Here is a 22,261-nt window from a genome sequence, read left to right as displayed (position 1 = left end):
GGGAACTCTTGTATGTGCACTGCTCTTTATTATGGCTACTCTCCTGGGGAGGGCCAATAGATTCAATAGTCTTGTCATTAACATACAATGTTGTATGTTTGCTCCTTGGGACGAAATGAAGCCTCTTTCTTTCCACAGTCTGCCAAAGTTATGTGCAACACTAAATGCATACAGGCTAGATGTATAAATGTTAACTGCGTTCCCTGGTGCAGTTTCAAATGCTTTAGTTAGTGCAATTATTTTGGCATCTTTTGCTGATTGTTCCAGTATTCTACTACTTTCAGCTACATTGCTTAACATAACTGGATATGCTGCAGATGGTGTGCCATCATCTGTTTTCAGACATGAACTATTCACCCACAGTTTCCCTTCAGGATTGTCAAGTGGTGTGTCCTGCATATCTCTTCTGCCCTTTGTCTGTTCCTCCTTTCTGTAAATGCATTCATGACCATCAAGCAGCTTTATGTCACCCCTCTCATGAGGTAGGAATGTTGCAGTGTTCAAAGCATTGCATCTGTGTATATGTAGATGTAGGCTGGATATACACATTTCATAGTGTGTAGCCATGTGATTGTCAGGTGTTGTGTTCAAAATCTGACCCACTGAGTGTGGTACTTAAAGGTGTACTGTGGTTCCCATTATTAATGCTTCTGCCTGCTGGGTAGACAGGGCTGCTACGGCTCTCACACAGGATGACTTCTGAGGAAGAAGAGCTTGGGTAGTTTGATGGCTGGATGCCACTCTGCGTTCCTCACGCTGAGCAGCGTAGGCACTGCCTTCATTTGAGGGTACACTATTGATGCCCAAATGGGGTCAGTTTTTTTTTTCCCTCATACACCTCACGGGTTTGTCACACCTTAATTCTGCCCTGAAGCGAAAGTGGACATACCGCCCAAGGAGGCTCCCGTGTCATCAGTTCAGCCTTCCTAGGGGGTTACCCCGGGTAGCTGACACAGATGAAAAGAGGGATTTTAAATCATATGACTATACACTCCTAGAGAGGGGGGGACCATTGCAAGAGGGGAGCCCATAGCTTCCTTTTCTTCAGCCTCTGCTCAGGACCTCCCACCTTCAGATCCAATATAGCAGTCTTCACAAGCATTTAAGCCAACTCCTATAATCAGGGGGGGTTGCCATCACCCAATTTAAGCAAATCTCCCTTCTAGCCAGTAGAATAGCGAAGAACAGCAGACCCCTAATGTTTCTCGACCACCCAACCGAATCATTGGGTTTACTGAAAATAATGAGAGGTAGACATACAATAACTTCCTTCCCTATAATCTGCGACAGTGCTCCCACCACCTCAGTCCAAAAAGCAGTGACTCCTGGACACTCCATAAACATGTGTACGTCGGTGACGTTTGGAATCCACACTTAACAAAATGCACCACTTCCCCTTTTTTTATTTTAGTTAATTTTGCTGGGCTGATACAAGCTCTGTGCATCACATACAGATGGTTCTTCCTCAAGGGGGCAGGCTTGACTATCTCGAAACACATTTTCATGGATTCTTGCCATCCTAACTGCACTGTTTCTTTTATCATTGATCCTTGCCATAACTGCTCCGGCAATTTAAAGTCACCATCAATCAACTCCAGGATCTCCCAATACCACCTTGCAAACTTACTACCATTAGGGTAGCCATTAAAGAAATCTTCTGCTAAGGGGTTTTCTCCCTGCTGGCTTCGTTGAATAGACTGTACCCAGGATGCCAGTTGAATATATTTAAACCTAGACAGGGTTCCACCGTACTATCTCTCAGTTCGTCCCAGGGAAGTAACCCCATCTCTTGTAAAAGATCTCCCCAATATTCCAAACCGGCTTCCCTAATTGGCTTGGACAACGCATCTTTCAAACACTCTGGAGTACCCGGAGAATCCCAGATCGGAGCTCGCTGATTATAATAATCTATCTTGATGATGTATTTCACCTGGTGCCAACACCTAGCTGCATCTCTTAATAATTTTAATCTTATTTTCTTGAAGAATTTTGTATCACCAAATTTTAAAAAGAAAGTGGTTTGCTGCCCCCTGAATGGGTTGTGTCATAGCCTTAAACATAGCCCCAATACTGAATCGTCTAACTGGGTGAATAACAACCTCGAATTTCTCAACAAGAAGGCCCATGCATTCAACTGCAGGTCCAGCAATGATAGACCTCCCTTCTCCCTCTTCCTTCGCAACTTTTTCCAAGAGATTCTGGTGCCCTTGCATGCCCAAATAAATGAAGTAATAGCCTGTTGGAGCTTATTAAGATATCTAACATCCATTTGTAGTGGAATAGCATTGTGAATAAAGTTAATCTTTGGGAGAAGAATCATTTTAACCAGGTTCACCCTACCCAATACCGTCAACGGGAGATAAACCCAGCCCCTTGTTAAATTAATACACTCCTCTAACACCATTTCCTGATTTTTCACCGGCAGTTTCTCAATGTCATGTGTGATTAATACACCTAAATACCGCATTTCAGCCTTCCCATGCCAGCTCTCCCCAACCTGGTTCCATGCCATTATTTCAGTCTTTTCTGAATTGACCTGATAGCCAGAAATAGAACCAAGGTCCTCGGCTAACTGTAGCAGGGCTGGGAGGGCGGTCAACACATCTGCAGTGAACACCATCAAGACATCCGCATAAAGTGCTACTTTCCTCTCCCACTGTTCCCACTTAAAAGGCACTATTTCAGGACAGCTATAATTTCACCTGAAGTGATAGGTCTATTCAACCAGCGCTGCTGCTCTAGGGATAAAGAAGGGAGAGTGTCTTTCTCCAACCAAATCTGAGCAACTGATTCCGAGACCGTTATTTCCTCAGTATAAAGTTGGGGAAAGAATTGCAAAAAGGCCCTATTGATATTTCCACACTCACTAGTCCTCTGTCCTTGCACTGCCTCGACATCCTTGATGCAGTTCCTCGCTTGATCCCTTTTAACTTTCCACGCCAGAAGTTTCCCTGTCCTCTCCCCATATTTAAAGTATGCCAGCTTGCTTGCCTCCCACCGCTTTGCAACCCTTGCTTGCTAAAGGGCTTCCAGTTGCTGATTGAGAGCATCCAATCTCCCCTGCCCTACCTGCTTCTCCTCTTCCTCCGTACTCTCCCATAGCTGCTCTCTACAAAACCTAATCTGTGTTTCCAAATGCTCGAACTCATCTCTATATTGCTTGTACTCAGAGCTGGCAATATTTATAAGTGTCCCTCAAAGGACTGCCTTATAGGCGTCCCAAACCACATGAAATGCGGCAGTACCTAAATTCACTTTAAAGAACTCCTCAGTCTCTACACGTAACTTAACTCCCACATCTTTATCAAGTAATAAAGTACGATCTAACAGAGCAGAAGGAACCACTGCACATCCAAATATTCAAAATAATGTCCTTTATTCTTCCACATTGTTTATCCTTTGTGACATCAGCCAAAGTGTTCAATGTGAAGACAGCCGACACGTGTTTCGTCGTAACAACGACTTTTTCAAGGCTGTGGGACAATGTTCAAATACAATAGTAAACTAACTAGTAGTTCCAATTGTCTTAGTGTAAGGTTATTATCTAGCACCCGAGATGTGATAAGCCGAAGTGTTTGGCTGTGTAGATTGCCGGAGAATTCCTCATACATTTCATTGCGTTAACCACAGTGAATAGTGAACAGGAGATAGACTAGTTGGTGCTCCCCATAAGATTAGATATATTAAGTGAGATAACACTAGAGATAAGTGAATATTTGAGATTAAATTATTCATCAAAAAAAGTGCACGCCTAAATATTCACGTGACCCCAATGAGAGTAGTGCATAGGAGATTAAAGTTTACCTACAAGGACATACTTTACTGATATAGTATATGGTACTCAATATGTATCATTTACGTCCATAATCTAGTATTCAGAGAGAGGAGTCCTTTCGTGTATGAAGATGCTTCATGTTGAATTCATAGGTGCAATTTAGAATTACATCAATGGTTGCATCCGGACCATAATAAGTCTATACGTAAGAAAAAAAGAGCGGAAAAAAGATTTGTAAATAGCACTGGCCAGGTGTTTGGAGTAAATGAAAAAGTCGAATATATGCATATTCAAAGTACGCAGCGTCCTAGATAAGGAGCTAAACTTCCTTGAGATACCAATTGTAGTGAACCGAAATCATAAAGGTCCGTGGCTACACCACTTGTTTCCGTACTATGTTAGGTCCTGAACATATTCAGTCCGGCGCCAGCTAGGTTACGCCATATTCGACCGAAATTTGTAGTACTTTAAGTATGTGCGTATGCGCACTCGTACGAACAGCATGTGTGCCTAGACCATGTACGTTCTACATATCTAATATTTGGAATGTGCGGGTAACGCGCTCTCGCGCTATGCAGAAACCTCGCATGTATCTATAATCATAAGAGAATTAGATCTCTCATACTTACTGAGCAGGATGTTTACATATAAATATAAAGGATGTCATAATTACCTAGCATTTAAAACACGTGACTAGTGTATTGTTGCGCATTGTGCAGAAGTAGCACACATGCCTGGAACGTGTACGTCCAGCATGTGTTGTGTTTTGAGGTAAGCGGCTCCGCGCTCTCGCGCTATGGAACCCTTCCCATAGAATACTGACTATAAAAACTGTCTTAAGCAAGACACTGCCTGTTAGTATATTACATACCCAAATGCTAACATTTAGGGTGGAACGGTAGATACGAAAAGACAGTTGAGCGTGTCTTACCCATACATTGGTCCGTGTACGTGTCTTTTTCACAGCATGTATTTCCTCTACGCTAGTGCTGTGTAAACGGGCATTTTATAATTAACACGCGTACTGAACACAAACAAACAAAGGACAAAGTTCTAAGTTCCCTCTTTCTTCCTTTTGGTGGCTGCCATCTTGTAGTGGAGAATCGTAACAGAAGATGAAACTGTTCAGATGTGAATTTCTTAGTAAGGTTTGTCAGGTATAAGAATAGAGTGATAGAAGAAAACCCAAAATATCACACCGTTTGTGTCCTATAATAGTCAATAGTTCTTAAAGGTGTAGTAGTAACTTGATATTGACCAGCATGTTTAGACAAACAAGTACAAATGGAGTTCTTAGGTAGGACACCGAAAAGTCCATTTTCAACATGGACCAATACATAGTGCATATATGTATCACCTTGGTTATCCGAATCAAGTTAATGTATACATGAGGTACATCTTGTAAACACAAATGGTCATAGCCACCAGTATCATTAATAACATATTCCGCAATTGTTTGACATATATATATACATTCATGACACTTTACTCAGACCCCCTATTTTTGATGTATCAGGAAGATGAACTGTACACACCATATATGCCACGTCCCGATGATAACAAACAAAAATCAATAGCTGTGTACACACATATATAGAATAAAAACCTGCGCAGTGTGATCACAGGAAGACATGTAGATCCTTTTCTTTGTTGAGACCCTCCTCCACTGCTCGTAACTTAATTATCCACCTGCTTTCTAATTGTCTAAGTAGTGATGTCCTGTTGCCACCTCTGGGACATCCGCCCAGAATGGCAATGCCATGTGTTTTGATGTTGTGTATGTCTCGCTGTGTATGTGTCTAATTGAAGTGTACGGCAAATGGATATTCTTTGTTGTTATTTTTGATTGCTCTAACATGTTCTTGTAATCTCTCCTTATAAGGTCTGATTGTACTACCTATATATATGAGCTTGTAGATACATATGAGACAGTACACCAGAAATCTGGTATTGCAATTTATGAAATGTTTGATGTGATACGTGACACCGGTGTTGTAACAAAAGGACTTGGTTTTGTCAATGGTGTAATCACAAATGTTGCATTGACCACATTTATAGAACCCAGGTGGTGGTCGTGGGATCCAGTTGCTTTTAGTGAGATTGGGTAGGAAGCTGTGGCATAATTCATCTCTCAGGGTGCGACCTCTGCTATAGATAACATTTGGTCTGTCCTGGAGACCACTTTTTAAGGTGTCATCAGACAACAGGATGGGCCAGTTTCTCTTCAAGATTTTAAAGACATCTGAACTTACGGTACTATATGGGGTAATTAGGCTTAGTCCCTTTTTCTCCTTAGTGGTCTTCTCCGGTGTGGTATTGGTCAGTAATGTTGTTCTGTCAAATGTGCGGATTCTCTTATGTGTCTTGTTCCACAGTTGACCTGAGTACCGCCTATTAAGAAATCGTTGTTTTAGTACTCCAAGTTGGTTAGTAAATTCTTGTTCCTCACAACAGTTGCGTCTCACCCTTATTGCCTCCCCATAGGGGATCGCTCTTATCTGTGAGGCGGGATGGGCACTGGTAGCATGTAAAATGCAGTTAGTTGCTGTGGGTTTTCTATATAGTTTTGTATAGACTTTGTCCTTCTTCGTGTAGATAGTCAGGTCTAGGAAATCTATATCGTCTGTACTTGTGCAACCAGTGAATTGGATGTCAAAGTCATTGATGTTGAGATGACTGATGAAGAGATCCAATGTTATATGATCTCCAGACCAGAACAGGAGAACGTCATCGATGTATCGTCCCCAATACATGATATGTTGCGTGAGTTCTGATGCACAGTTACGCCAAATGTGTTGTTGTTCATAGTATCCCATGTACAGGTTAGCAAATGAGGGTGAAAACTTAGCCCCCATTGTAACTCCCTGTGTCTGTTGGTACCATGTGCCCTCATGTAAGAAGACATTGTTGTTCATGACCAGTTGAATGAGATCAAGTAACATGTCTGAGTGTCGGAGACATGTGGCATCCCTCTTATCTAGAAAGTGTCTTATGGCCACCAAGCCCATCTTTTTGGATCTCATCATATGTGGGTACACCATTAGTGTCCATTGTATCTTCTAGGGACAGTAGTGTGTGTATGTCCTTTATGTCCTTGATAAGTAATGGGCAAGATACCGAATCAGTGACAGCTGAATTAGTCATGCTTTGTTTGTCATTAAAGTACTTGAAAAGTTTGCATTTACGTACAAACTTGAATAGGTTAATGTGTAACTCCGTGTAATCAGGTGTAGATGTCGGTACGAAACCCAGTCCTTTATTAAGAATACTCAATTGGTGTGTGTCCAAAATGTTATTAGATACATTTGTCACACAGACATTGCTTGCAACAGATGTCACCTCCTGTGTATTGTGGTCTAGTTTTTGATGTTGCGTGTGGTCGATCTCGTAATCACTCCTGATGTTGCTTGGTTTGATTCCAATGCTTTGCCTTTTACCTCTTCTAGTTCTCTTGGGTACATAGCTGGCCCTGTTCTGGTAACTTTTTGTCCCCTGCGGAACTTTTCTAGTTCCAATAAAAAAGGCGACTTGGTGTTGCCTATGTTGGCGTTATCTCGTTGGGAACCATTCGTGTCCTCACTGTTTGCGCTGGAGCAGCTGGACAAATCCGTATCGCTCGTTCTAATATTGGAAAGTGTGGGAGACTGTGTTCTGGTGCTTAGGCTGACCTGTCTTTCTAAATTGGTGTTATCAAACTTGCGTGAATAAGTAAAGACTCTCCCTGTCGCATAATCTATTGCGTCTCTTTTGAGTTTGCGCATTTTTTTCTCTCTTACATACTCTTGGTGACCCTGAAGGACTTCTTTTAGGATACCGTAGTTTTTGGTAATTGCCTCCGACAAATTTGTGGCTTGAATCTCTTTCTCTAATTCATCTAATTTCCCTGGTCTCTATTAATCAATAAGGCATTTTGTCTAATGATCCTACCTTATGCAAAACAAAGAATCACATTTCTATGTTTTATTCTTTTCTGGATTTGAGAAGCCCTGTTTCCTTCCCACAGTTAAGGACCCAACCCTTCTCTCTTACCTGGTCCATGACTTTTGTGAAAGAAATGTTCACTTCTTCTTTGGATGCAGCTGATGGTATCTCATGTCTTGGGTTATTCCTGGGCAGTTCATTCATCTGAGCTGCTGGGAAACCATTCCGATGAAGCAGATGAGCTTCTGAGACAGCCGGACTCTACAGGTTCTTGACCGTGGTACAACATTGGACTGGTACACTTCCAGTGCATGCTCGAGCGATTAGATGGATTTGGCCAAACTGCCAAGTGTTCCACTTTACTTAAATTGAGCTGTGCCTTTTATACCCTTGAACATTTATTGGGATACATTGTATGTACTTAATCATCTAGTGCAGGCAGCTACATGATTAAAACTTCAAAGAGGCCAAAACGTGATTTCAACTGGTGAGCATTTTGTCCAAACTCTATAACTTGTAGTTAGTTACTTATCTCCGTTTCATGACCCTCAGTTGAAGCAGTCAACATTCCTTTGTGCAAATGACCTAACCACCTCCAAGGCCACATTCTGGTTACATCTTCCACCTGAGTTCTCACATTTCCAAGCACGAAAAATAGAAAATTTGTGTGTTTAGTCACAGCAAGTACTTTTGCAAGAGTAGGTTGATAGTACTTGAAATGGAGGGTCTTTCACAAATGGTTGAACAATGGTTCAATTATGTATGGTTCTTTTTTTTACTTTTACAGTTCAGTTCCCTCAGATGCAGGAGTCAGACTCTGTGCAGCAGTGCGCATGGTCACTTTTGTAAATACAGAGTGCACCATTTGGCCCTGGCTAACTGACGCTAGCAGAGGTCAAAGAAGAAGCTGTGCCATGCTGCAGGGGTTTTCTGAAGACAAGAAAAACTCAGTAATCCCTGCATTCAGACTGACTGGTAAATGGTAATCTGTGGCGGTTAGTAGAAGAACATAGGTTTACTTACGGCAGAGTGCTGTAACTGGGAAAATTAATGATTTCAGTGTTGTCTGTTTCATTTTATGCAAAAGAAAATGCATAGGTAAATTTAAAACAACTTCTTGTTGTGGCTAGTTCACAATTCTTCCTTATGAAAGACAAAAGTTGGAATAGTTATCATTCTGAGACCTGTGGATACCTGCCAGAATCTCAGAAAACAAGATGTTGCTCCCCAGGGCGAGATACTGAGAGAGGTAGAACTAAAGTAAGTGTTGGAGAGCTGAGCAATGGGTCTGTCTAGGAGCCCAGGCATTAGCTGAACAATGGGAACATTTGGCACAGAAATCGTGCAACAAATATTACATAACAATATGATAAAGTGTCTTCAAAATAAAAAATAAAAAAAATTATTTGATAAGGGTTTCACCTTGGTGCATCAATTTATATCACTGCATTGAGTGGTGTTTACTAAAAATGATTGTTTTAAACATGAACTTAGAAACATTGATGCCCTATTCCCCACTCTGATGATAATACCTTTAGCAAACTTAGAGGCAAGTTAGTTGTCATGTGCACCCTTTTGTGGGCTATGGGCCTAATTATGAGTTTGGCGGTCCCACCACGGGACCGCCAATCTCTCAGGGAGGACGCCACCGCCATGGCGGTGGTACCCCCACTCCTGAGCACATTACAGTGTTCCCTCCGGGCTGACCGGCGGGAACATTGTAATACACATTCCCGCTGTGCTTCCCAGCAGGATCAGTGCTATGATATTGGTGTTGGCTCCCTTAAGCGAACCAAAGCCAATACCGTAGCACTCCAGCACCCTCGGAATGTGCACTGCTTGCAAAGCAGACAGTGTGCATTCCGTCAGTGCTGGGCAGGGGGGCTCCTGCACTACTCATGCAATAGCATGGGCAGTGCGGTGCCCCCTTGTAGCCCCCAGCACGGGTTTACTGCCAGCCATTCTGTGGCGGTGTAGATGCCATGGAAAGGCTGGTGGTAAGTGGTGTTGTAATCAGCCAGGTGACGCTGAGTTCAGCAGTGTCTTGGCTGAGTATAACCCCGACCAACATCACCACTTCGGGAAATATGCTCATGGTGGGGACAGCGGTCTTTAGCCGGGTCTGACCGCCAGCATGTGTCAGTTAGACCGCCTGGAGTGCGGCAGTCCTTGGACCTCCACACTTGCAATAAGGCCCTATATTCTTAATGTACAAAGAGCAACACTATAATTCAGTAAGTCAAAAAGAAGAGATTTTTGTACAGCACATACCCTCATGCATTTCAATGTTTTCTTATAAGCTGTAATGAAAAAAATAGGATTCACTATAAAATAAAACAGAATCACACAATTTGATCAAGTAGCCAAGCCAGGATTGATCTGAAGTTTTTTGATTTGATACTTCATAATTCAGCCACTAGATTGGCACCCCTTTCTTGTCCCTGGTTGATGCCAGCATTGAATGGTTTGTCTTTCATTTTTCGTGCATGAGGTTAGAGTGTTGGGTAGCAGCACAAGCCACAAGATAGCTCAGGGCATTGTGGGCTCGGAGGCTCAAGAGAAGCTTGAGTCAAACCACAGTCTAACATCTGGCTCAAGTCTTCAGTGGCTCACCCCTCTTTACACTTTATTCTGGGTATTCTGTGCCTGAACTAGGGATAGACACTGCTGCCAGTATGTGAGAATGTCTTAGCCTGCATAGTTAATGACCATCTTGTTCCTGTGCTGTATATGAGTAGAACTTACACTGCTCCCAAACACTCCACGGGTGGGTGTTGGTGGGTAGGCGGCTTTGAGGGGGTTGTGTGTGTGTATGTGTTTGTGGTTTGGCACAGGCTTGACCTTCAATACCACATTTGTTCCATGTTTTTGAAGCAAGCTTGCACTGTCCCTGAGAAGCACACTTGTTTCATTTCTTTGAAGAAACCCAGCACCGGGTTTGCAGTACAACATTTGTTCCATATCTTTGAAGCAAGCTTGCACTGACTGGCCCTGCTGTACCATACGGGTTCAGTGTTTTGGAAGGAAGTTTGCCCTGGCTGGCACTGCAGTACCACAACCCCTTCCATGTCTTTGAAGGAGGCTTGCACTGGTCCTTCAGCACCAAACTTGTTCACTGTCTTTCAGGGAAGATCGTGTTGCTCTTGACCAGTTCTATGTGTCTTATACGTGTGTTCCAAGGACCCGTGTGCTCCTGATCCCTGTGCTTTATCTTTTTCCTTCTGTTTTTGGTCTTAACATAAGACTGTTCTAGCTGTCTTACCAACCTCATATTTTCTAAAAAATTATGCATAATCTTGCTTACAGAAAATAGGTTTTGAGGAAGCCCTATAATAATACATAATCTTGCTTACAGAAAATTGGTTTTGGGGAATCCCACTCCAGTTATTCATCAGACATCGGGAGTCAGTACGAGTTTGGCGGACTCAGGACCGCCATGTTGCTGGTGGCGGTCGTACAGCCAACAGGCTGGCAGAGAAGAACGCCAAATTATGACCATGGCAGTATTCACAACAGAATGCAGCCAAACCACTGCCAGCACAGCCAATGTGGTCAGGCCACCACGATTGACGGAAGCCACGTAAAGGCCAGCGGAGACCATGTTTCCGTCAGACATATTACGAGGCTGCACACTGCCATGTTTTCCACCGCGATCACACCACCACGGAAACCCTGACGGATACCAACAGTATAAAAGGAGACACTCACCTTCAGGAAGCCATGTCCGCCCGGAGCCACCATGGAACCAGAACTACATGTCTACCCGCTGCTCCTGCTCGCCCAATGACTTCGGAACCAGCGACGAAGACAGCAACCGTGAGTACACACACTTACCTGTTGTAAAATGTCAAAGTACCTACGTACACACAACATACCAATTGGGAATGAGTGGCAAGGGCGACACACACACCTAACCCCACACCAACACGCACATTCACACACAGTCACATACCCACATGCACATACATAGTACTCACACTGCGGCCAACAAACACACGGCTGAAACACCCACCAAACCACAGATAAACGGCACTCGCACAGTTACACGCAACAACACACAACACCACTAAAAGACACAACTACACCACAACACCACCAAAGCATTGTCAAGCACCCACAAAAGACACCACCACTTGACAAATCATACATACAACGCAAACTACCAACTTTCGAGAACGAATACACAATCACACATCCAAACAACGCAGCATACGTCATTCTCCTTCTAAACACACATCACAATGGATCTGATATACCAATTTCCACACACAATCACGCACATAGTACAACCACTCAAAGGCACACAACACTGCAAATAACACATGTCAACACAAACACCACACAATACCAACACAACAACATGTCCCCAACTTACACATGCCCATCACACAATACACACCCATCACTGGGGGACAAATGCTATGCACACAACCACACATGCTGCCCTGACACAACTGGTAGCACAACCTCCACCCACACAAAACTTACTCACACACAAACAGAATCAGCCAAGACCAAAACTGTCCTAAGACAATAAAAGCAGGACAAAGATGTAACCTTTGAACCAGAAACAGGTTGGCCCTGATATATATTAGTTGTAAAATACATATATATATATAGATATGTATATATATATATATATATTTATATATATATATATATATATATATATTCGATGCCATGTGTAGCTGTAGATACAAATGCTGTGCATAAGCTCGCCATCTAGCGTTGAGTTCGGCGTAGTACAACTTGTTTTTGTTTGAATAAAGCTTTCAAGTCACGGTATCAAGTTACTCCTCCTCTCGGTAATGCTGCGCATGGACATTGAGTCCTTTGCTAGATTGATTTTCTCTGCCATCAGTTTCGGGTGTGTGTTCCTCTCGCTCCGAGTTCTCAGCTCCAAAAATTCTAAAACTGTATTCTTTCTGTCTTACTATCAACTTCGGTATTGTTTCCGAACACTTATCCTTTAATAATTCAACTTTCGGTTCCTTTTCCATTCTCTGAATTGAATTTCAGGCCGTCTTTGGCCCAACCTCTTCCACGTGCTATCGAAGAATTCATCCCTAAAGGAACGTACTCCATTCCGGTTTTGCCTTCAAAGCCATTCAAAGTTTCCACACACTGACCATCATCAGGTATGTAATTTGTGTCTTTCACCAGACCACAAGAAGACTTGGAACAGGAGGGGGCTTCTTCATTCAAGATTCAGGCTCAGATGTGCAGTCAGACATCGAGAGTCAACCATTACAACCAGTACAAACTATAAGGAAAAAGTCCCTTTTCCCATCGGGCAAAACAACCACAAAAGAGGTCACAGGTCTGCCACTGGCTTCCAGCCATGGTCTGAGCCGAGAAACTTATTTGGATGCCTGGCATACCAGCTCAGCACCAGAAAAAGCCAAAGATAAATCTTCGGCATTGACCTCCAGTACATCCATTTTGCCACCAACAAAACAGAAATTACATGGTGCTTCAGTGCCGACCACTTCGGCACCAAAAAAGAGACAACAGTCAGCTAATGTTTTGGCACCCAAAATTTTCCATCCACAAAATCCTTTGGAAACAAAAACATCACAAAAGACTTTCAGTGACTCTGAACAGTCTATAACAACCCCTACATCACAGGTGGAACCAATTTTATAAGTTATGGACGCTAGCTAGCACTGACTTCAAATTCAGGAAGGAACAGGGCAGAATATAACGTCACCTCTGCCACCTTTAAAAAGATAATTAACTTTTCAAGAGAGTCTTGATTCCTCTAAACCTCCAAAGAAGACTACCATAGAAAAGACTTCTTTTCATGCTCAAACATCTCCTCCTTTACCTACTTCTCCACAACATATTCCTTCACAAACATCTCCCCCTCATTCAGGGTTCACAGCACCTAGTTCCCCACCTGGTGGGTCTCAAGATATAGGGGATACATTAGATGAACAGGACCCATGGGATGAGTATGACCCAGATCCTATTACACCAAATGATCCAGATCTTTACCTAGCTAGCCCCTCACCACCTGAGGATTCCACATCATACCAACAGGTTATATCTAGATTGGCAGCATTTCACAATGTACATATGTACACTGATCCAATTTAGGAAGATTTTTTTTTTACACCCTTGGTGCAGCACATTACAAAAGTCAGTTCCTTCCCATGCTTCCAGGCATGCTCAATCACGCAGAAGAAATATTTAAAGAGCCTGTTAGAGGAAGGGTTATCACTCCCAGAATTGAAAAAAAGTACAAGGCTGTACCCACTGATCCTCTATATATAAAATCACAAACCCCCCCATACTCTGTTGTTGCATCTACTGCAGGCAAAAGGGATAATAGCCAGGCAACAGGAGACACACCGCCTCCTGATAAAGAAAGTAAAAAATTAGAGGCTGCAGGAAAAAGAGTGGCAGCTCAAGCAGCCAAACACTGGCGAATTGCTAATGCACAAGCTTTACTATTCAGATAGGTATAACAGAGCTCACTGGGATGCTATGGAGGAACTTTTGCAATATTTACCAGATGAACATCGTAAAAGAGCGGTAGAAATTGTAAATGAGAGACAAACAATTTCCAATAACTCCAATCGATGTGCGCTTGATGCTGCTGATACAGCAACACGTACTATTAACACAAGTGCCAACATAAGGCGCCAACTCCTGGCAAGGTAATCCCATATTGAAACCCACAGATCCTACTTCATGTCAAAACATGTTACTCATATCTACCCCATTTGTCATCTTTCTCACCGGCGTCATAATCCGTGCAAGGGACCACAACTGGAGCATCCCGTCAAATCACCTGTAAATGTAAGTCAGCGTGCTCATCATGCCCTGGCTAAAGCTGATATATCATCTTAATCCAGCTCATAAATTTCCATATCCTTATCACTTTAAGGAAATGCAGTTGACTGATATCACCATATCATGCCTAATCCAAATCTACACCTGACCAGTCCATGAACATAAGTCATGTTCCAAGCAAGGACAGACAACTTTCTTCACATAGGACACAGCGCCTGCCACTCCAATCACCTGCCTAGCTGATCCCTCGCTACATATAGGATACAGTGGCAATAATCTCTGATAGAGACACAACATGTGACAGTCTCATACAGTTGCCATCACATTTTCACATTTCATTTCTGGAGAACAGCTATGTCACTACATGTACCAAATCTTAGAGGAATAACTGCAGTCACTATTCACAGATATTCCATATCACACCATAAATGCATGCACAGCTACAGTGGCCTACCTAGCACACGTAAGACATCCAATGACAATCACAGAGAGCATAGTTACAAATACTAAACAAAGGACAGCCTAATAATTCCTAAGAGGGCACATTACTTTCCACCTGACATGCAGATATGTAGCCATGACATTACAGCATGAGTACACTAACATCACTCACAGCATTCCTGATATGTGATTTCCAGTTGCTAAGTCCAGACAACACACATATCCCACTGAAAAGACATGTGCACATGATGTACACATGGAACTACATGACTGCTATTGCCCCGACAACATATCCCACAACAACACCTGTATGAGAATTAGTAGTACAGCTAAGCCATGACATCTTGAAATATGAGGTAAGCTATTACCACTTCCTGTCTAAACTGCCCACATCAGCTAGGCTAAGGGTGGCAATCATGGTCCCACTCTACAAGATCCCCCCCAAGTAACCATTGAGACGTGATGCAGGCAGCTAATACCATACGTTGCACTCTTATTGGTAGGGCATTGGCACATGTAGCATTGACATTGCACATTGTCAAAAGGTAGGACAGCCTAGCCACTTATCTCCGCTACAACAAAGGCATTGGGATAAAAGTGATATGCCCACATGTCAATGGCATGGAAATGCATGTTAAGGGCAAATAGACAAAAGCAGACACCCAAAGTTGGATGTCCTTCCGTTACAACTTTCACATACCCCATAGTATGAATTTGAAGGGACAATTAGGACACCTCCACAAACCCATTTGAACAGTCCAATACTGGCCATACCTATTGGCTGAATGAGATGCCAGCCTCACATGGACTCAATACCTGTACCTGGACACAAGGTAACTAGGCCATAGGCCAAATATGTCAGGCTCTATGTAGCACATACAGCTGATGTTTACAGATGGGATTGGTCAGACACCTTAGAGGTACATTAATAATTTATCAGATTGATGGGCCTAGGAACACTAGATGGGTAGGATGATACAGCAGCTTACAGACATATATATGGCTGGATAGAGTCACACATGGCACTGTCAAATGTGCATCTCCACATGCGGTCATAGATATTCATTGACATAGGTGATCTAAACGTCCACATCCATCTTTTATTGAGGCAACTTGAGTATTATGTATTCCCAGGAGTCCACATACATGTAGCACCTACTACAGTGTCACAGCTGTTAAAGTATGACAGCAAACACCTAACTACCAGAGGAAAGTACATGGAGTCAGACAGTACTTACCCCCTTGTGGCTGCTGTGCTGTTCTGCCCTCAAACACCATCCACCTTAGGGTAGGCTATGGGGGGGGGGGGTCAGGCTCCAAGGGGCATCCCTCCCTTGTTGTGAGAACATCCCCAGCTCGGCCTCAGTGTTCCTCCAGGCCCAGCGTCTCAGGTCCTCCCACCGCTTTCTGCAATCAGTACTCTGCCGGCTATGGATCCTCAGGGTCTGCACTTTCTTGGCGATGGCACGCCAAATCCGCTTCTGAACGGCGTTGAACTGCATGCATGGATGACACAGACAAAAGGAGAAAGTCATGTACACATGCGCCATACCAGTAGGAGTGGTCAGTACACATCAGTCACAGCAAGTAGACACACATACCCATCGTCTCTGCACACAATCTTCACATTATGCCATGTGCATGCATCTACACCCTCACAAGTTCACATTCCTGGTGCAACGTCAGACAGAACACTTATGACACATAGCTAGGACATTGGACTTACCTGCTCCTCTGATGCCCCATACAGGAGTAGGACCTCCTGCACTAGCCTCTCAAGCTCTTCTGAGGTGAAGGCAGGGGTCCTATCACCTGTAGGACGTGGCATGATGGCTCCCAGATGCAGTAAACAGCAGCTTACGTTGTGGAGGTCTTGCTGGCAACAGTTTCAGGAGTCAAGTGAGCAATAGTGCTGAAGATGGCAGTCACGAACGCCACATACATGACCATGACCACAGGCAGACATCACCATTGGCCTAAGTCTGCCAAAGGCAGCAGTGTTTTCAATGGCAAGTTAAACTGCAGTTGCGACCGCCTACCAACATGACGACTTCCGCCGGCGGACTTAGGTCACTTTCACCTGTCCAGTACAGTAGGTTAGATGTCTGCCATTTTTGGCACATTTCATAGATGGAAGTGTTCACTAATCTGCATCATTCACTTACTCCCCTAAAGTGCTGTATATCTGTATGTAGTGCCATCATGTTTGTGTAACATTGTGCAAATGTGAAGTAAAAGCTGTGTTGAGTGAGTAAATATGTACAGCTACTCAGAGATTCTTAGTCCACAGAAAAATATAGATTGATTCCAAAAATATGTGTGATTAGTTACATACATATGCTTTAACAGTAATATCATATGTACAATCTCATTGTCATAGTTGCCAATGTTTACCAAGGAGGGTGAAATTGGCGATTTTCTATGGGCTGTACTGTCAGATGTGCTAGGCATCCTCTACAGATGTTAGGTGTGAGGAAATAAAGTGTGCCTGATGTGTGCCTACTGAATAGCTCATAGTATTTTCACTTCTTTTCACATAGTTAGCCTGCCATGAGGAGACTGAAACAACCACCAATGTACCACCCACTAGTAGACCTGGACACCATGAAGTAAAGATATGTCATCCAGACATATTGTCTTAATCATCATACCATCATGGATCTTTGTATTAAGTTGGAGACAGATCTGATGCCTGCCATTTGCAATCCGTATGGCATACCTCCCATTGTTCAAGTCTTGTCAGTGCTACACTTCTTGGCCACATGCTCCTTTCAGAATACAGAGGCTTTAACAGTAGGGATGTCTCAGCCTATGTTCAGTCTGGTTTTGAAGGATGTACTGTGTGCATTGTTGAGACACCTGGGCAGCCTCATCAGGTTTCCTCACCAAACAGATTTGGCCTATGTGAAGGCAGACTTTTATAGGATGGGGCACATTCCTCATGTGGTAGGAGCCATTGATGGCACCCATGTCGCCCCACAAGGTATGCCAAAGAATTGTTGCCTGCTGCTTGCTCCACAATCAAGCCATGAGACGTCAGATACTATTGAAAGCAGATGAGGGTGAGGCAGCTGGACCAGTGACTGGAAATGTTGATATGGCAAGTGATGAAGAGGCGGAGGAAGAAGGAGCAGGTGTCTCCAGGGCAGAGCTCATCAATCAGTACTTCAACTGACATACAGGTATGTGAAGTGGACCTTGTTGTTATGAATGTGTACAGCTAGAAGTAGATGGCTGCCATTATACCTCCTTTCTTGCTTCATCAGTGGGGGTGTAATGAGCTCCAATGCCTATGGGTGAGTTGTGGATTCCTACTGATAGACTGTAATGTGTACAGGACAGATTGTTCTGCTTTTCCATGTATTGTTATAGCAGATGCTAACATACACTTCTGGTAAAGACTTCTCAGATTTGAGGTATGTTTTGTGCAATCTCCTATCCTCTTTTCCATCCACTCACTGATTTAGCTAGACTTTGTTTGGCTCTGCAACTAGGCTTTGGGTGTTCTGTGTCAGTAGCCAATGGTAATTGCTGACAGACACGAGAGGTGTACCTAACAGATGCCTGGTAAAATGAGATTAGTTTCAGTGGGGGGTACCTTGATAGGTTAGCCTTCATAAAAGTGGGGTGGTAAATGCTTAGTCCTTTTCTTTTACCCGTGGGATTTGAGGAGGATGTAAAATGGTGTACAACATGTCAGGTGAAGTTTCTGGCACATGTGTCAAAATTGGATCATGGCATCTTACTTCACAATGGGCGGAGTACTTTGTGATGGCCAGGGGACCTAGCTTTCTTTGTGTTCTAATTTTGCAGTCCTAGGTGCATTTAACAGTATACTGACATCGATGAGTGACAATCCTACAGGTATGGGGCCAATGTTAATGTGTGTTTTCAGTACTGGGTTCCTCAGAAATGTTCTTTGTGTGTTCCATTGGATATGTGAATTTGTAGCTATGGTATGGGTATCTGAAGAGCCTATACCTGGTAATATAGAGGACCTATCGGTATGCCCCTGATTTATAGGTAGATTACCATGAGCCTGACTTCTATAACCTGTGTAAGTGCATTTAATGACACCATAGCTTACATCCTGATTAGACTCTCTGTCATGCTCTATTTGCAGATTGGAATACTGACTATACAATTGTGTTGACCTGAATTTCCACCTCTCTGACATCTGTCCTGTGACATTTCTTTTGTAATGTGTCTCCTGCTAAGGGAGCTTCTGTCTGATGGCCATTACAAGAGCTGTTTGATACAGGGGGACATCACCAGACCACAGTTGGCAAGCATGACTATTGTACATGTATTATAAAGGATACATACACAGTAGCTGTGTTTAAGTGTGATTTATTGTGCATGTCAAAAGACTATCAGTTACAATTAAAGCGCATAAATAAAAATTAAAGTGTTGAGTGAAGTCATGTATGATCTGTTCATCAAGGTAGCTGCTACACCAGTTAATTACGCAAGTCCAGTGTTCTTATCCATGGAAAATGGAGTTAGGTTTCAGAACAGTCAACAGGGTGTATCTGTGGCACACAAGGGTGGCAAATCAGGAGAGGTTCACTTCCTGGTATTGGGTTTGGTCTTGGCATCTGCTCCTGCTGGATGTCTGGGTGTATGCCAACGTTTGGGGGGGGGGTTCTTCAGCTACAGAGGGAGGGGTGTCTGAAACATGTCCTTCCCCCGGCAGGGCCTCCATTCACCTAGCTGCCGCAGATGTAGAAGGGGCAGATGTAACATTGCTAGTGGAAGGGGCCTGATGTTGTATGGAGAAACTAAGCAGGGTGGTATTGATGTCCCTCAGCTCTCCTGCAATGGTAGTCATGTGGGCATTTTGTGCCTGCCACTGCTGCATGGCTTCCTGTTGGTGTTCTCTCTGCATCCTTTGATTTTAGCCCACCATGGTTATGATTTGGCCCATCCCGTCTTGGGAACTTTGGTGAGCTCCCATGACTTGGGAGATGGTTTCCTGGTCAGTTGTGTCCCATTGAGGCCCCATCTTCTGGCCCACAGCATCCCACCCCGCATCCCAACCCCACTTGCCTGTGCCCCTGGCACAGTGTTCCCACTCCCAGTGGTTGCAGGTCCTTCATTGTCAGGGGTGTCAAGGTTAGACTCAGGTCCCTGTACTGTGGGGCACACAATAGATTGAATAGTTCTTGGGACCCAGGTTTGGTGGTGAGTGGTTGCCTGTGATGTGGATGCAACAGTGTTGGGAGGAGTTGGTGTGGCAGGGTGAGGCTGAGAGTCATTGACTGAGCAGGTGTCCCAGATGGGCCAGGTTGTTTGTCAGTGTCCAGACATCCGAGGGTGTTGTCCTCATTAGGGCCTTCATCCGGAGGGGGACTGAAAGTCTCAGATATCCTCTCCATGGTGGCAATAGCAAGGGAGGGAGGGAGACTGTGGAGGGAGTGAGACACAGAGGTCAGGTTAGAATGTGTGTTTGGTTGCTTTTTTGTGAGATGCGGACAGTGGCTTAGCATGATTCCCTGCAATGACATTGACAGCTGCTGCACAGCATACTTTAGTTGTACATACAACTCTGTGACTTGTTTTCCTTACTCCATGTTGAGAGTTGTCATATTAATTGGGTACATAATTTAGTGCAGATGCAATCTGATAATGTCTGATATATGAAATGTGAGAAAGTAGCCTCTTTCCAGCATGGTTACCCCCAATTTTGGCCTGTTTGTGAGTGTGTGTCAGTGTGTTTTTACTGTGTCACTGGGATCCTGCTAGCCAGGACCCCAGTGCTCATAGATAAAAACCTATATATCAGTGTGTTTTGCCTGTCTCAATGGGATCCTGCTAGCCAGGACCTCAGTGCTCATAGTTTGTGGCCTAATGTGTGTGCTGTCAGTAGTGCTTGACTGTGTCACTGAGGCTCTGCTAACCAGAACCTCAGTGCTTATGCTCTCTCTGCTTTTACGTTTGTCACTGTAGGCTAGTGACTTCATTTACCAATTTCAATTGGCACACTGGACCCCCCTTATAAGTCCCTAGTATATGGTATCTAGGTACCCAGGGCAATGGGGTTCCAGGAGATCCTTGTGGGCTGCAGCATTTCTTTTGCCACCCATAAGGAGCTCAGACAAACCCTTCCACAGGCCTGCCATTGCAGCCTGCGTGAAATAGCCCACACACTATTTCACAGCCATTTTAACTGCACTTAAGTAACTTATAAGTCACCTATATGTCTAACCTTCAATTGCTGAAGGTTAGGTGCAAAGTTACTAAGTGTGAGGGCACCCTTGCACTAGCAGAGGTGCCCCCACATAGTTAAGGGCCATTTCCCGGGACTTTTTGAGTGCGGGGACGCCATTATATGCGTGCACTACATATAGGTCAATACCTGTATGTAGCTTCACAATGGTAACTCCGAATATGGCCATGTAAGGTGTCTAAGATCATGGAATTGACCCCCCATTCCAAATCTGGTATTGGGGAGCCAATTCCATGCATCCTGGGGGCCCCACTATGGACCCTCAGTACTGCCAAACCAGCTCTCTGAGGCTTGCACTGCAGCTACAGCTGCTGCCTCCTCACAGACAGGGTTCTGCCCCCTGGGGTCTGGGCAGCTCAGTCCCAGGAAAACAGAACAAAGCATTTCCTCTGAGAGCAGGGTGTTACAGATGGTGCCCTCTTTGCATAAGCGAGTCTACACCGGTTGAGGGACCCCTTGACCCCAGCTCTGGTGTGAAACTGGACAAAGGAAAGGGGAGTGACCACTCCCCTGTCCATCGCCACCCTAGGGGTAGTGCCCAAAGCTCCTCCAGCCATCTTTCTTTGCAAGGTGTGGGGCCACTCTGGAGGGCTCTGAGTGGCCAGAACTAGCAGGTGACATCAGAGACCCCTCCTGATAAGTCCTTACCTGATAAGGTAGCCAATCCCCCTCTCAGGGCTATTTAGGGTCTCTCCTGTGGGTTCTCTTCAGATTCTACTTGCAAGCTTCCAGTAGGAATCCTCTGCAACTACTACTTCATCCTCTGACCTCGGATCGACCGCAGCCTGCTCCAGGAACCTCCGTAACAGCAACAAAGTATCCACAAGGGATACTTTTCCTCTGCAACTTCAGCTCCAGCCAGCAACTGCAACAGTTTCCATGGTGTGCACGCTCAGAGGACTCCCTGTCTTCACCCTGCACCAGAAGGACCGAAGAAATCTCTTGTGGAGTGATGGAGTGACTCCCCTGCTCACGCAGGCACCTTCTATGTCGACGACCGGTACTCTTGGACTCCTCTCACAGTGACAAGCGTGCTTCTTGGAACACAGAGGGTGGACCCCTTCAGCACAGACTGTCCTGAGGTCCTGCTGATGCAA

At 44.2% G+C, this 22,261-nt stretch overlaps 1 protein-coding gene across 2 annotated transcripts in view; it reads left to right on the top strand.

The window, feature by feature from the left end:
- LOC138259674 (cytochrome P450 2C15-like) overlaps window positions 1-22,261 on the top strand; it is a 376,589-nt gene that overhangs the window by 58,407 nt on the left and 295,921 nt on the right. The window lies entirely within an intron of this gene.

Source organism: Pleurodeles waltl, chromosome 9, assembly GCF_031143425.1.
Source record: "Pleurodeles waltl isolate 20211129_DDA chromosome 9, aPleWal1.hap1.20221129, whole genome shotgun sequence".
NCBI classification, from domain to species: Eukaryota; Metazoa; Chordata; class Amphibia; order Caudata; family Salamandridae; genus Pleurodeles; species Pleurodeles waltl.
Note: the sequence above shows the minus strand (reverse complement) of the source record. Positions and strands in the feature narration are given on the sequence as shown.